This window comes from Thrips palmi, unplaced genomic scaffold (genome assembly GCF_012932325.1).
Source record: "Thrips palmi isolate BJ-2018 unplaced genomic scaffold, TpBJ-2018v1 HiC_scaffold_12, whole genome shotgun sequence".
NCBI classification, from domain to species: domain Eukaryota; kingdom Metazoa; phylum Arthropoda; class Insecta; order Thysanoptera; family Thripidae; genus Thrips; species Thrips palmi.
The window spans coordinates 4,190,831-4,207,135 of record NW_023144623.1 but is presented as its reverse complement, the minus strand read 5'-3'; the positions used below and the strand labels follow the sequence as shown (position 1 = coordinate 4,207,135).

At 52.4% G+C, this 16,305-nt stretch overlaps 2 long non-coding RNA genes across 2 annotated transcripts; one reads left to right on the top strand and one right to left on the bottom strand.

Annotated features, from left to right (window-relative positions):
* Positions 1 to 6,137: 6,137 nt before the first annotated feature.
* LOC117640250 lies at positions 6,138 to 7,218 on the top strand. The gene is made up of 2 exons (XR_004587415.1): positions 6,138 to 6,238; positions 7,019 to 7,218. It is a non-coding gene; the product is annotated as an uncharacterized LOC117640250 (long non-coding RNA).
* Positions 7,219 to 13,326: 6,108 nt separating this feature from the next.
* LOC117640228 lies at positions 13,327 to 15,717 on the bottom strand. Its single transcript, XR_004587411.1, has 2 exons — positions 15,580 to 15,717; positions 13,327 to 13,607 (listed from the first exon to the last, which is right to left on the bottom strand). It is a non-coding gene; the product is annotated as an uncharacterized LOC117640228 (long non-coding RNA).
* Between the last annotated feature and the right edge of the window lie 588 nt (positions 15,718 to 16,305).

Here is a 16,305-nt window from a genome sequence, read left to right as displayed (position 1 = left end):
CCGTCTGTCCGTCCCCAGGCTGCCTGCCAGCCCGTCTGTCCGTCCCCAGGCTGCCTGCCAGCCCGTCTGTCCGTCCCCAGGCTGCCTGCCTGCCCGTCTGTCCGTCCCCCGGCTGGCTGCCTGCCTGCCTGTCCGTCCCCAGGCTGCCTGCCAGCCCGTCTGTCCGTCCCCAGGCTGGCTGCCTGCCCGTCTGTCCGTCCCCAGGCTGGCTGCCTGCCCGTCTGTCCGTCCCCAGGCTGGCTGCCTGCCCGTCTGTCCGTCCCCAGGCTGCCTGCCTGCCCGTCTGTCCGTCCCCAGGCTGCCTGCCAGCCCGTCTGTCCGTCCCCAGGCTGCCTGCCTGCCCGTCTGTCCGTCCCCAGGCTGGCTGCCTGCCCGTCTGTCCGTCCCCAGGCTGCCTGCCTGCCCGTCTGTCCGCCTCGTTGAGCGCGACGTCCCTCACAAAGGGGTGATGGATCTTTCGATGGCTCTCCCTCACGGCATCACGAGGCCACGTTATCAGTCTTTTGTTTCGCCGCCGTTGGCTGCCCTGAGGGCTCATCCCGAGCGGCGCTCCGTCTCTCTCGCACTCATGGGGCGTCCCGTGGGGGTGCGAGAGAGACAGCGACGACGGCCCGTCGCAGGGGGGGGCCCTGCCCTGGCCACCCGAGCAAGAGCCCGTCAGCTCTCGCACTTAAAATGGGCGCGTTTTCTTTGCGAAAGACGGGGGACAAAGCGCGACGCGCTAAGGGCTGTCGCCGCCATGGCCAGAGGGCGGCGCCCGGCCAAAACCTGCCACGCATATTGAGCCCATCAGCGCTAAATGACTCAACTTAAAGCTTGAGACCCCGCGAATGGATTCAAAGTGGGCGACGCGACCGATTGAGGGGTCCCCACGTTCGGTTGGCCCCATTTGGGACCTGGGGGCGCCCAAAACTCTAGAGTTTGGCCCAGAGCGCTAAATGGTTTTCGGCCCCAAATTTTGAACCCGCCCCCGGCCGTGCTCGGCGCGCAATCTTGGAGGGGAGAAAAAAACTTCGTTTCCCGAACTGCCTTTTCATCAGCCCGCTTCAATTTTCCGCCGCCATGGGTTTCGGGCCCTTTGCAAGCCTGGGCGTGGGGCGCACTATCCGGAGCGGAGTAAAAACCTTCCGCACCCCATCATAGGCCGCTCTTAGGCCTTCTTTTCCCCCGCCCGATCTCTCGGGTGGACTATCCGGAGCGGAGAAAGAACCAGAGAGGAGGAGAGAGGTAGGCTCGTAGCGAGAGAGAGAGAGGAGAGAGAGAGAGAGAGAGAGAGAGAGAGAGAGAAAAGAGAGAGAGAGAGAGAGAGAGAGAGAGAGAGAGAGGGAGAGAGACGAAGAGAGGGAGGAATAGAGAGGGAGAGAGGAAGAGAAAGAGAGGGGGAGTGAGGGAGGGACAGCGGGAGAGAGAGAGGGGGGGAGGGGGAGAGAAAGGGGTATGTCCAGCCAGACTGCTGCACTGCATACACGAGGGCATTGATGACCTCGTGAGCGGTGACCCCCTGTGTTGATCCGGATGAGAGGGGGAAGGGCGAGGCGCGGAGGGGTTGGTCAGTTCACCAGGAGGGGGTGGGGGAAGCTGGCTGGCACATATCAACGTGTAATGGCGGCCTGGCCGGCCTGGCGGAGCGCGGGCGTGGTGCACTCTAACTGTTTGCGATTGTCACGCGCACTCATGTGTTCCCGCAGCTCTCTCTCTCTCTCTCTCTCTCTCTCTCTCTCTCTCTCTCTCTCTCTCTCTCTCTCTCTAGCTGCCCTGCATCCCTGCTGATCGGTGGCGACCAACCGCAACACGACCAGGGCCGGCGCAGCGCGACCCGGAGTCCAGCACAACACTCACGGAACGCAAGTGGCGGCGCAGACAGGCGGACGGACAGACAGACTGACAAACGGACAGACAGGCGGGACAGACAGACAGACACAACAGACAGACAGACGGACACGCACTCTTGCAAGAGGCGCCCATCCGCCGAGGATGTGCTCAAAGTGAAACGAATCAGGCCTAATGCGCTACGATTTGAAGCACTGTGTAGTCGAGGGCAATAGGCGTCACACACACTGTGTCATCCCACCACACCGTGGGAGGAAAGCGGCTTTTCAGTGAACGCATCAGGTGACGCGGTATACTCATTGGCTGCGAACTGCACAGTGAGCCAGAAGACCGGTGGAGGCGGCCGAAACTCTTGACGCGTTTTGAGCTCCAGAGTCGTGAAATGAAACTCGAACCGAACGTGTGACCCCATTAATGGATTCGTCGTTCGGAGAGCAATCCATTGGTGGGATCAAACGTTCGGTTCGAGTTTAATTCAGCGTCTCTGGACGTCAGAACTCGTCCGAGATGTTGACCGCCTCAACCGGTCTTCTGACCCACTGTCAGATGTCCGGCTTCTCAGTGTACGCACCAGAAGAGGCGGTAGTGAACGGCCTGGCTGGATTTGAAGTGTAGACGCTGGCGCCTGGCAGGTAGGCACCGCCGGACAACCAGGGCACCGCAGTGGAGATGGTGGCCTATCCGTCGCTTCGCAGGGGCTCTGGCTCGCACTGCCGCCGAGGTCGAGAGCGCCAGGTCCCGTTCCACTTGTCCGCATCGCAGCTCGGTCATCTGAGGAAAACGAAAAGCACGAGCTTAAGAGTCGGAACATGCACACTGAATGTCTACGGACACTTTTCGTAACCAACTGAAAACGATTTCTGCTCATAGTCAAAATTTAATCTGGTGACGAAATGGTAAGCAGCCTGTAGCGAACTCGTCACTAGCTGGTTACAATTTAGTCGCTAGATTTGGCAGTGCGCTGAATTGTTTCCAGTAGGTTCAAAAAGAAGGCCATGGACATTGAGAGTGTGATTTATTCACAAGCAGATCACAACATACATTTTACACGGTAAAAACGGCTCCTGGTTTTCTCAGGAAATTCCAGGCAATCGCGTATGTCATAACTATACACACGTAATCCCCTCTGAACACACAATATTGCCCATACCTGCTTTTTGTACAAATTTTGGATGCACTCTCGAAAAATTTTGTGCGATTCTACGTACATGGTGGTTTCTCATGTTTCAGATTATGTGAGACCATACGACGTACGAAATTGCACAAATTCGTTTAATAGGCTTGCCTGGAAAAAAAAGGAACCAAAATAGAATTTACTGTGCGTTTTTACAGGATCTACTGCACTTTGTACGGGATTTACTGTACCGCAGGAGTGGAGTACAGAATATCCTGTACCAGATACAGTAAATACTGAAGCCAGGATACTGAACTACAGTAAATCCCGGCAAAAAAAAATTATCGGGATTTACTGTGGTTTTTTCGCACAGTGCACAACAAAAACATTTTTGTTGTTGTTTCCAGTGGTGCCCCGGGGCACGCAGCCTTCGGCTGGAATGCTTGTTCAGTCTGCGGGCACTACACTGGTGCATCGCTTATGCCGAGCCTCCTCCCGAAGGTTGTGTCTCCGGCGCGTCATCTTCGCGTCGCCTCTCACTCCCCGCCCGCCTCACCCCGCCTCAGTCCACCCCGCCCGGCCCCCATCTTATAAAAGTGCGGCGAGGGCACAGGGCCGGGCCGACATCCCAACGAGCCGTCACCGCGCGAGCACGCCGACTGCCAATAACGCGCGCCGATGGCAAGCCGTGCACGCAGCACTTGACGCTATTCGCAGCGCCCACCGACATGGTGAGTGGCGCGCGCGAGTGTGTGTGTGTCTGTGTGTGTGGTGAGGGTGTGTGAGGGGCGAGTATCATAGTGTGGGTGGGCGTGTGAGTAGGGCGAGAGTAAGTCACACTCTGAGTGCATATGTGGGTGGATGAGAGGGCGTGAGTGATTGTTTTGTGTTTAAGTGTGTGTGTGTGTGTGTGTTTCAGTGTGTGAGTCGTTGCGGACGAGTGCCAGTGATGCTACTCTGCTTCAGCGGGATTGAAAGTAGAGATGTCGTTGAGACAATATGCGCTCACAATAATGAATCATGAAGTTCGATTTCGCACGTGCACTCTCAGCCGTTTCTGACTTTTTCCTCATTCATTACGTATTCGTATAAACAGCAATAATACTTAATATTTTCTAAGTAGTTATGACTAATTTCCTATGCAAAATTATGTACAAAGCCTGTCAATACATTACTTTATATTTCCTAAGTAGTTCTTTAAACTTTAAAAAAGGAAAAGTACGTACCATAGTTGCACAAATTACTTGCATAAGTACTGACAAAATGAGCAAAAAGTCAGTAACGTGCTGAGAGTGTGGCCTCATAAAAAATTGGTGCATGTGGAATATTCGTTGTGAACTTGAACGCTTGAAACCTTGCGAATTATTCTGAGCATACGTAAAGGTACAAACCATTTAGTTTGTTAAACAAGGAGACAGTTCGTAAACCACAAGTGTTTCCTTTGTGAGCTTCTACGCTGAAATTACAATGACAAGCGACATTCGTGTGGAAGGCCTAAAATAGGTTGTGGCGTTTTCAGGATGTGCGGAAAAAAAATTAATGTGCACACTAAATGTTATGTACAATTTTGTGCGAGACATCACAGTTTTTAGTGCACACGAAATTTTCGTACAATTTTCGTACGAAAAACTGCAAATTTTTCACCATTTTTGTACAAAATTGTACAAAATTTTGTACAAATTTGCACGAAAAGTTCGTGTGCACAAAAAACTGTGATGTCTCGTACAAAATTTGTACACAACATTTAGTGTGTGCACTGTTAAAAACTTGTTGCTCGCCTCGTCGTAACGTTACGCCTTAGTTTTCCGAGTGAATTTGCAGTGTGTTGTGGCGCGTTTCGAGTGCTGGAGTGTACCATTGCGTCTCCCTGTGCCGTAGACGCCGTCCGCCGTGCTGTTGGCCACCTTGGTGCTCCTGGCCGCCCAGCAGCCCATCGATGGCGGTAGGTCTCCCTCACTGAAACATTTTCAAAAATCGTTCACTGCTGTTGTTCCAGGAATATGATGTCACTCGTTTAAACACTTTTGTTACATGCGTTTCAATGTGAATCGCGACGCAATTCACTGGACGTTGGGCGTAGGCGTAAGTTACTGACACGGGACCCATTAAGGATAGGCTGCTATATCCGATAATCAATCAATTGAGCCCGTGTCTACCTACGCACGAAAAGCTTTACTTACTGTACGTACTTAAGCATTGGAATGCATATTTGTACAGGTGTAAGTTATGTACGAATTTGTACATAAATCACGCACAACTTAAGCACAAGACAGAAGTATCGTTCCTAATTTATGTATTAAATCAATACATAGATTAAATGTGCTCAGTTATGGAAAGAGTAAAGAACATAGGAAGAAAATCACACTCTTAATAAAACTTGTGGAAGAAATCCTTTAAAAGTCTCAGAAGCATTGAACCTCTTAGGTAAAGGAATTTTCCCACAACATTTAGTGTGTTGCCGACTCACATTGAAACGACTGTAAACGAATGTGACACGTTTCTTGCTCAAATAAATAAGACGTCAGATTGCGGGAACACAGTGCATCAGCGCGGTCCTCTGTTCTGCCCCGACAGGCAACCTGGGCAGCCTGTTCTCCATGTTCATGAAGGGTCTCGGGGGCGGTGGAGGCGGAGGCGGCAGTAGCTACCTGCCGCCGCAGCAGAGCGCGCCGCGCTCCAGCTACGGCGCCCCGGCGCCCAGCCAGAGCTACGGCGCCCCCGCCCCGCGGCCGAGCTACGGTGCCCCCGCGCCCACGCAGAGCAGGCCGTCCTCCAGCTACCTGCCTCCGAGCCGGAGCAGCAGTGGTAGCTCGGCAGGCAGCAGCAGCGGCGGCGGCGGCGGGTTCAACCTCGGCAGCATCTTCAGCAAGTTCGGCGGCGGCAAGGGCGGCGGTGGCGGCGGCGGTGGTTACGGAGGCGGCAACAGTGGAGGCGGCGGTGGCGGCTTCGACATCAGCGGACTCCTCAACATGCTCATGTCGCTCAAGAGCAGCTTCACCAGCGGGCTGGGCGGCTCCAGCGGGTCGTCCGTCAAGGGCGGCAGCTACACCCCGAGCGGCGGCTACGGTGCCCCCAGGCCGCCAAGCTCCTCCTACGGTGCACCAGCACCCGCCCCGGCACGGCCAAGCTCTTCCTACGGTGCACCGGCACAGGCGCCAGCGCCGGCCAGGCCCAGCTCCTCGTACGGGGCTCCGCAGCAGCAGCCCGCCAGCTCGTACGCGGCGCCGCCCCAGGCCAGCCTCTCGGGGGGCTCCTACCCGGCCAGCAACAGCTTCAGCAGGCGGAGCGTGCAAGGTGAGCGGGGCGGGTCGCAGCAGGCCGGAGGACCGGCGCCGGCGGCCGAAACTCTAGACGCGTTTTGAGCTCCAGAGTCGCTAAACAGGACTCGAATCGAGCAGGTGACCCCAGCAATGGATTCTTTGTTCAGAGAGCAACCCATTGGTGGGGTCACACGTTCGGCTAGAGTCCCGTTTAGCGACTCTGGGCCTGAAAACGCGTCTGGAGTTTTGGCCGCCTCCACCGGTGTTCTGGCCCACTGTCCGGTTCCGGGACGATAGCGCCTACCGAGCCGACCCGGCACCGCTGTGCTTTTGTTGCCTACCCTTCGATTCGCAGAGGCTCCCTCGGACCGGAGGTGCTTCACACTGGCAGCAGCAAGGCATTCATTTCATTCCCTTAACAAGCGTTAACCCAATACGAACGCACTTCATCCGACATTTTCGGCAACAAAGGATTATTGCCCTGATAGGGTGGATAGGTGTCTAAAGTTTGCACCTCTTTGCCACAAAAGGCATCAAATTGAAGTCCTGCTGCCAGAGCAGCTATATGGACCCACGTACAAAACGACAAGCCCTCGTCAAGACAGTTTCGCACAATATTGGTACAACATCTCCCAGTTCGGAAATGGTTCCGCAGAAAATCTGACGTGAATTCGCACATCGTGGCGTGTTTCCGACAATCAAATGAAACGAGACAGTTTGTGTGCTAAAAAACTCTAGGATCTGGTACAAATTTGTTCGGACGTTTGTTTTTAAAGTTACTAATGCTTAATGCATCTGTGCGTCCGTGTTCCAGGCTGACAGGAAACCGGAAGCTCTGAGACGAAATCAACAAAAATGAAGAACTCTAGTCACACAGCAGCGCGATCAAGAGACCCAAACTCAACCCAGGGTTTGGCGGCCGAGGCTCTACGTCACCAACCAACCCTTCTTCTGCCAAACAACAACAACACACGACAGTGTGCTTTCCTGATCAATAAATCCCAATGCAGCCGACGACGCTCGAAACCACACACACCATTAAAATGACACCCGAACTTGGGGCGGAGCGGCCTGACGAGGGCCTCGCCGGCACGCAGACGCTTCGTCGCTCTCTCTCTCTCTCTCTCTCTCTCTCTCTCTCTCTCTCTCTTCTCTCTCTCTCTCTCGCACTCAGACGGGACGCGCCATGCGTGCGAGAGAGACAGAAAGAAAAGCACCGCTCGGAATCGGCCAGCGCGACGGCACCCAATAAACCCAAGTCCAGAGAATAAAAGTTGGCCAACAACTCGGCCGCAGTCTTTCCGAATCGGTGGCCTCGGAGGCCCCACAGTGGGCCAGAAGACCGGTGGAGGCGGCCAAAACTCTAGACGCGTTTTGAGCTCCAGAGTCGCTAAATGGGACTAGAACCGAGCGTGTGACCCCACCAATGGATTACTCTCCGAACGAGGAATCCATTGGTGGGGGTCACACGTTCGGTTCGAGCCCTTATTAGCGACCCTGGGGCTCAAAACGCGTCTAGAGTTTCGGCCGCCTCCACCGGTCTTCTGGCCCACTGTTGGGGCGGATGCCCCGATACCCAACCCTTCCGCCGAAGGCGAGGCCGAGACTCCCGAACACCGCTTTCGTCGCACTGTCTCCCTCGCACCCCCACGGAACACCCCATGCGCTCGAGAGAGACAGAGCAACGAAAAGATCTGTTCGGCATCACCCTTCTTGCATTGTGGCGGTGAACTCCAGATGGACTCCAGGAGGCCTGCGTTCAAGTAGATGTTGTTGACATTTCCGAAATTTATTTTCGCCGTCACTAACAACACCCCGAGGATGCAAACCAGGCGCCGCGGGCGGTGCACCAGGAGACTGATTTCGAGGATCGTTTTCGTCGCTCAGTCTCTCTCGCACTCATGGGGCGTTCCGTGTGGGTGCGAGAGAGACAGAGCGACGAGTACGACTGTCGGAATCAGTCTGCAGCGGGGGCGCCGGACCGCTGCGTGACACGCTGAGGAAAACATGCAGGCTAAGAAGCAGAGCAAGCGAGGGAGGGGAAGGGGAAGAGGGGAGGAGAGAGAGGTAAGGGAGAAGAAGGAAGGGGGAAGGGGGAAGGGAGACCAGGAGAGAGGGGGGAGTGGGAAGAGGGATACGGGGAAGAGGATGACACCATGCAGGAGAGGACTCAGCAACGAAGGTAAGGAGGGCAGGGACAGACAAAATGATTGGCCTAGGAGAAGGTCGGCGTGGAGGCAGTGCGGTCGAGGGCCCACCAGTGACGCGAGCAAAGGCAACTGCACTCTAAATGTCTGACGAAGAAATTTCCTTTAATACGAAAGAAAAGGCGCAAGCATAAAACGAAGATGGTTTTTCTTCGTATTACGAAGGTTTTTCTTTGAATCTTACAATGAAAACGCTAAAAAGATTCGTATCACGAAGAAAAATTGCTTCGTATTATGCTTGCACCGAATTCATTGTAACATACGAATAACATTGGTCAAATTTCATGGTAAGACTTTAAGTGTATGGGACGGCTGCTGCAGGCCGGTATGGCGGTGCACTACTAGTCCATCGCGGTGCCTCTGTCCTCGCGCCCCTCTCGTTCAGCAGGATGACGGGCGTGTTCGGGTTGCACAGCGGGCCAGACGACCGGCGCCGGTGGCATAAACTACAGACTCCGTTTCGATTCGGGCTCCAGAGTCGCTAAATAGGACTCTAACCAAGGGAGTGACCCCTTTAATGGATTCCTCGTTAGTAGAGCTATCCATTGGTGGGGTCACACGGTTCGGTTCGAGTCCCATTTAGTGACTCTGGAGCTCAAAACGCGTCCGGGATTCTGACCGCTTCCTCCGGTCAGTGGGTCGCCACGCGGAGCGTTCAAAACTTAATTGAATGAAACCATAAGGATTTCAAGGCGGCACTGTCGTGGTCTCCCTCACCTTGACGATGGGGCCCAGGGGCCGTGGAAGCGAAGGTTGATGTCCGTCCTGGCGTCGTCCTCCCCGACGGCGAACTTGCATAAGGCCGTGACTTCTCCACGAAGGACTTGAACGAGTTGAACTATATCGGATTCTCCCGGTCCCGTTGTCTATAAGGCCAGACGCTCGGGAGCGCGCACGCTTATCATCTTACGTTGGTTTTCGTGCGTAATACGATGATTTTCCATCGTAAGGTACGACCAATTTCCAACCTGCATAATACGCACGAATGTCAACGTAAGGTACGCAGGATTTTCAACGTAATACGCATGTTGTCAACGTAAGGTACGTTGGTTGCGATTGTAGTACGATGACATTTCAGCGTAATACGCATGTTTTGATTTCAGCGTATGTTACGTTCGCGTTACCATCGTAAGATGATAAGTGTGCGCACTCCACGCTGGCTTCACGGCCAGAAGACTAATTCCGAGAGCCGTTTTCGTCGCTCTGTCTCTCCAACGCCCTCAAGTTTGGATTTTCAGTTAACTGGAAGTAAAATTGACTGTTGTTAGAAGTCCATCTGAAAATCATGACCGAAGGGCCCACGCTCTCAAAACATTCCTTAGAAAATGTATGAGAGGAAGAGTTCCCTCTTCAAGTCTTGCGAATAAGAGACCCAACACCACTTCTTTTTAGTACAAAGACTTTTCAACAAACACAGCATTGGGCCACACTGGGAGAAATAATGAAGATTGTGGCTGTTAAAACCCAATGCCACTCTCCACTGTTTACCGAAAGAAGGGTTTTTCCGTACCCTGGGTACAGAAGACACCGTACCTGAAAGAACGGCGTTCACTGTATCCAGGGAAACCCGCATCCACTGTACCTTGGAAAATTTTCAGACACGGCATTCAGTATAACTGTAAGATAAAGGCGAAATTCCAAAATCGCGATAGGAACGTTTCGATGACGGAAATGAATTCATCTCAACAAGACGAACAAAAAATGATAAGATGTTATGGTCTCAGACTCGTAAATTTAGTGGAAATCGTGATCAGAAGTCTAAAAAAGAAAAGGGTTTTTGGACCCCTAACATAGGACTCATCAAATTTCGTTCCAAAATTCTACTTTTTAGACTTTTGATGCCGAATCTGTTGAATTTCGAGTCTGAGCCCATAACATGCTTATCATTTTTTGTTCGTCTTGTTGAGATGAATTCATTTCCGTCATCGAAACGTTCCTATCGCGATTTTTGGGTTTTGCCTTTTCTTACAGTTATACTGAATGCCGTGCTGAAAAGTTTCCAAGTACAGTGGATGCAGGTTCCCTGGATACAGTGAACGCCGTTCTTCAGGTACGGTGTCTACTGTATCCCAGGGTACGGTAAACACCTTCTTTCGGTAAACAGTGGAGAGTGGCATTAGGTTTAACAGCCACAATCTTCATTATTTCTCCTAGTGCATTTCCCCCTCAATATTAAGCTCTATGAACTAATTACAATCTTAACAGCATACGAAGCATTTGCTTCTTGTAACTACGAAGAAAATAAAGGCATTGTAGGATTGCTTCATTTCGTACTATGAAGAAATGCTTCGTATTACGAAGGATTTTGCTGGCTTCGTAATATGAAGCATTCCTTCGTAGATTTTACCATGCCTTTATTTTCGTTGTATTACGAAGCGATTCTTCGTGGAGTTTTTACTGTGCAACACACTAAATGTTATGTACAATTTTGTACGAGACATCATAGATTTTGGGCACACGAAATTTTCGTACAATTTTCGTACGAAAAACTGCACATTTTTTGCCATTTTTGTTCAAAATTGTACAAAATTTAGTGCACATTTGTACGAAAAGTTCGTGTGCACAAAAAACTGTGATGCCTCGTAAAAAAATTGTACAAAAACATTTAGTGTGAAAGGAAAGACAAAACAGATTTGAAATGTAAACCAGCTCGTTTGTTATGTTGCCACAAATTTCTTCCTCGTACACAACAGCTACATAGTACTGCAACGAAGCATCAGTATCTGAAATAAATATGGTACTATAGACCTTGGCAGTTGCTTACTGGTTTTTTTTTTTTCAAAGCCATCTGGCTTGCTAAACCGCACCCAAAGCCCGACAGCACGCCCAGGCAGCGCGTTAATCGATGCCAAACCATGGCTGACATTGTGAGGTTAGGGTCGTCCTTCCCTCCCTATTGTAAAGCACTGAATTGAATGTGCGGAGTCATGCGGCACTTTGCGATGCTGTCGTCGCTCTGCCCTCCAGGCTGATTCCGAGGAGTGCTCGCGCCGTTCCATCTCTCTGTCGCTCCCTGACGAAGCGCCCTCTAAGTGCGAGAGAGACGGAGCGACGAAAACAGTAACGAGCTTGGAGCTGGGCTGTGAGGTCAGGGTACGTTTGTGGCGCCCCACGCCAATACTATTGGGACTTTACAGGCACTTCACTGCAAAGCCGGTGGTAAGTTTGCTTGCCACAAATTTGGCAAGCCGTTTTGAATGCCAAAACATGGCAACCTTACCCCGGAAATACCACCCAGCTTGCCAAACTTTGGATACTTAGCTTGCCAAACTTTGGCAAGCTTATGAAGATTTCCGACCAAAGCTTGCCAAATTTTGGCATTCAAAACAGCTTGCCAAATTCGTGGCAAGCAAACTTACCACTGGCTTTGCAGTGTTGCCGTGCTGCTAAAGCTAAACCCGGCCGCGAGTTGGGTGCCTTGCCTTGTTGACAATGATCAAAGTCAAGGACAGTGGGCATCATCCCACTCTTAAAAGGTGGATTCCTTATCTATTTTGAAACAAAATGATGCAACGCGTCAGTTGGGTACAAATATGTGTGCCAACGATTCTAATTTTCGTATCAAGTCAAGAATGTTACGCACGGCAAAAGCAGTTTCCTGGTTTGTTTTCACAGGTAGCCCACGGCTAAGACATAGACCATTTCCAGGAGGTATCTAAAGAAAACCTCGGACCCTTTTTGGACGTGCGAATTTTAGCATCGACGCTTCAGAATTTTACGACAGACACAAATTCTATTCTTTTCGTTTTGCTGCCAATCAGTGATACACTTTAACAATGTCATCCTATCCGCGACACTGTTCTCCCCCTCGTGAAACCGAAAAGCCCCTTTCTTGTTGCTGCTCGTCCTGGTGGCGCCGCGGCGCGCCGAGTCGGCCGAGTCCCCGTGGACGACAAATTTGTCATACTCACGTTGCAAAGCAGGCGGGGCCAGGCGAGCGCGCCGCCAAACGCGCCGCACTCTGCGAAGGCAGTGTGTTACCGCCATCCTGACCACGCCCGGACCGCCCCTACAGTGGTCACCCCCTTCCCCCTCCCTCAGGGATCACGGGAGCTGTCACCTCCATTTATCTCCAGGAAACCTGTTAGCGTCCGGCAAGACACGGTAATTGGTCCCAGAGGCGCGGCTCGAAATTCGGCGAGGAGAGGAGGACACCGACGGACTTGCAGTGGGACGTGTCGTCGCCCGTCCTTACCGTGAACTCCGTTAAAAGTCTGCGAAAAGTTATACGGAGAGGTGTGAAACGGTAACGAACGTGCACAATTCACTGATAAAACCAGCGTAGTATTACCCTAGGTCTTCAAGCGTAATCAGTTAACGCTCGAAATCAGCTGGCGTAACAGGCTCAGCCGCCTTGATTTCCCCTATCTAAATGCATGGAGGACTTTCTAGTCTTCAAGCGTAGTTTTATGCTTGACTCAAGCATAAAGTTACGCTTTAGTTTTACCAGTGTTACACTCTGAAAACTTTACAAACTATTAAACACACTAGATGTCAATGGGAACATTTTAAGCACATCATTCGGTGATACAATGTTGTGTCCACCAGGTGATACAAATTGTCCGATGCCTATTGCAATTTTTCATTTCATTGGACAAGTTGTGTCACCTGGTGGAAACAAAATTGTATCAGCGACAGATGAGCTTAAAATTGCATCATTCATGAGACCAAAAAGTCTCATTGCATTGCGTAGGACTTAGAAGTTGCTTGTTGTTATCACAAACTACTTTGAGCACACAAAAGCTGACAATGAGAAAACTTCTTTATTTACGAACTATTTCTTCGTTTTACGCACAAACTTAATTGTTTCAACCTTCATGTGCTCAAATTACTTCAAAAGGTTTTCTGCGTGTGTATGCTAGCCGGGAGAATGTGGGAAGTGGGTGGAACTCCTCTCTCAAAGATTCCACCAAAGTTTAAAAAAAATATAAAACGTTTATTTACTTTACAACTTTACAGTAGACTGGCTTATCAAAGCTTGACTTGATTCATTATTTTTTTTCTGAGTTTTATGGCGTTTTCTTGCGAGACAAGTCCAAATCGGTGGGACAGACATGTGTCCTATCACTTGTTTCATGCCCAGGGCGTTGGAGCCCAGCTGCATGACGTCACCGTTTTCAGATCTTCTGCCGAGGAAGGGTGCATCTGAGGGCGTGGCGTGGCGCGAACTGCCCGACGGCGATCACCAGCTGCCTCCTGGAAATCAAGTGGAACGTTAGCGTTGCCAGCAAACTGATTCCAAGATCGTTTTCGTCGCTCTTTCTCTCTCGCACTAATATGGGACGCATCGTGAATGTGTGAGTGACAGAGCGACGAAAACTGATCTCGGAGTCAGTCTACACTGGAAAGCACCACCTTGAACGACCTTGGAGTACACCTGAAGAAACGTTTTTCTTGCAAGACAAAGGTCAATCCAGTACAGTCAACGGAGACCTAGCAAGAAAATGGTTAGTATAAACGACGTTGACAGGCATCAGATTTTGATCGACTCGATTCGACCAACTTAGTGTTCTGACTAGCCTTGCTCCATTTCAGAAAATCGTCTAGTGAATTATGTAAGGGAATTTCGAAATTGCGTCCCCATGGTTCTTTGGCGAAAGTCCTATATTGAGTCAAAATGATAGCAAAAAGATTTGATAGAACCCTTCATACCTCACCAACGTGCAGTTCATACCAAAATTAAGAATAATCTCCCCATGAATGATTTACTCTACAAACTGAAGTGTGTACTCAGTATGCATCTGTAGACGCATACTTGCAAGTACACACCTACAGATGCATACTTAGATGAGCACACATCTGCAGATGCATACTTGGCTGAGTACACACCTACAAATGCATACCTAACTCATCCAGGTATGCATCTGATGATGTGTACTCAGCTGAGTATGCATCTGTAGATGTGTACTCATCTAAGTATGCATCTGTAGGTGTGTACTTGCAAGTATGCGTCTACAGATGCATACTGAGTACACACTTCAGTTTGTAGAGTACATTCAGCCCATAGGCTGGGTGTGAGCTCACACCAGCTGGCGAAGGCCACAGAGTTCTAGCTCCGTTCAATTTCGTCGCAGGCGAGCCACATTCGCGACACAGCTGCCCTCGCAGATCATCACCTGACCCCTGCGAAGCGAGCGGCGTGCCGCGGCGCCGCAGACCCAGTCATGGCGACGACGTGGGCAAGGTTAGGATTACTGACGTCAAACAACGGGTCCGTGTGTACCACAACTCTCGAGTTCCGTTCCTCTCTCCAGTGTCCCCCCCACCTCCCCGCTCTGACGCTGCTTCTTTTCCTCGTGGAGGCCGAGTCCCATTCAACAGCTCTGCAGACTGACTCCGAGGGTCGTTGTCGTCGCTCTGTCTCTCTCACGCACACGCGGGACACTCCAAGAGTGCGAGAGAGACGGAGAGGGCGAAAACGACTCTCGGAATCAGTCTGTGCGCGGCGCCCCTCCCTTCAAGTCGTCCTTCTTTGTGCGCTCCCTGACGCAAGCCCAGCAGACGACGCCGCCGAGACACTGCCGCCGCACTTTACCGTATTTGCACACACTGTGACACGAGTCTCTGCGCTGCACAGTGGGCCAGAAGACCGGTGGAGGCGGCTAAAACTCTAGACGCGTTTTGACGTCCAGAGTCGCTGAATGGGACTCGAACCGAACGTGTGACCCCACCAATGGATTGCTCTCCGAACGAGGAATCCATTGGTGGGGTCACACGTTCAGTTCGAGTCCCATTTAGCGACTCTGGAGCTCAAAACGCGTCTCGACTTTTGGCCGCCTCCTCCGGTCTTCCGGCCCACTCTGCGCTGCCTTCCCTGGGTCGCCGCATCGTTAGGCAGCCGAGGTGAACTTAACAGCTTTAGATACACTTCATCCGCTCTAAAAAATCATTCGGGTTTCAGTTCCGAAATTGTCCACCAAATGAAATGTTCTGACAGCGCGAAGTTTTTAACCGCGTGATCGCCCATGTTAAGTGCATCCGGAAAAGGTGTATTTTGAACCGAGCAGGTGTTTCTCGAACCGTTTCATTTATGTGGAACAAGTGAATTGAAAATATTGAATATAATTGATACACACTTGTCCCACGCGAATTATAATCAAGGAGCAAGAAACGACCTGTCCAGGCGTGGTTGAGGAATGGATGACAAAATAACTTGTAGATTACTCACCACCAGACTGCCATCCACCGGAGCTGCCGCCGCCGCCGTAGCCTCCGGAACCGCCAGATGACCACCCACGGTTGCCACCGCCGCCGCCGCCGGACCTCCAGCCGGAGCCGCCGGATCCGCCTGACTGCCAGCCGCCGCCGCTGCCGCCGCCGTGGCCGCCGCTGCCGTAGCTGCTGCCGCCGCCGAAGCCGCCGGAGCCGCCGCCGGACTTCCAGCCTGAGCTGCCGCCGCCGAAGCCTCCGTGTCCGCCGCCTCCGAAGCCGCCTGAGCCGCCACCAGACTTCCACCCAGAGCCGCCGCCGCCGCCGGATTGCCAGCCGCTGCTGCCGCCTCCGAAGCCGCCGCCGCCGCCGGACTTCCACCCGGAGCCACCGCCGCCGAAGCCGCCGCCGCCTCCTGACTTCCAACCGGAGCTGCCGCCGCCGTATCCACCGCCGCCGCCGCCTCCGGACTTCCACCCAGAGCCGCCGCCACCGCCGCCGGATTTCCAGCCAGAGCCGCCGCCACCGCCAGATTTCCAACCGGAGCCGCCGCCGCCGCCGCTGCCGTAGCCGCCGGAGCCGCTGCAGACAACAAGAGGGAATGACCTCAGTGCGCCTGGTGGCAATACCCCGCGCTGCATGACGCGTATGGAAATACCCCGCGCCGCAAGGCGACTGCCTCGCAGCGCGGAGTATGGCCGGCGGTAAACGAGAAGCACGACGTTCCACAGTGGGCCGGAAGACC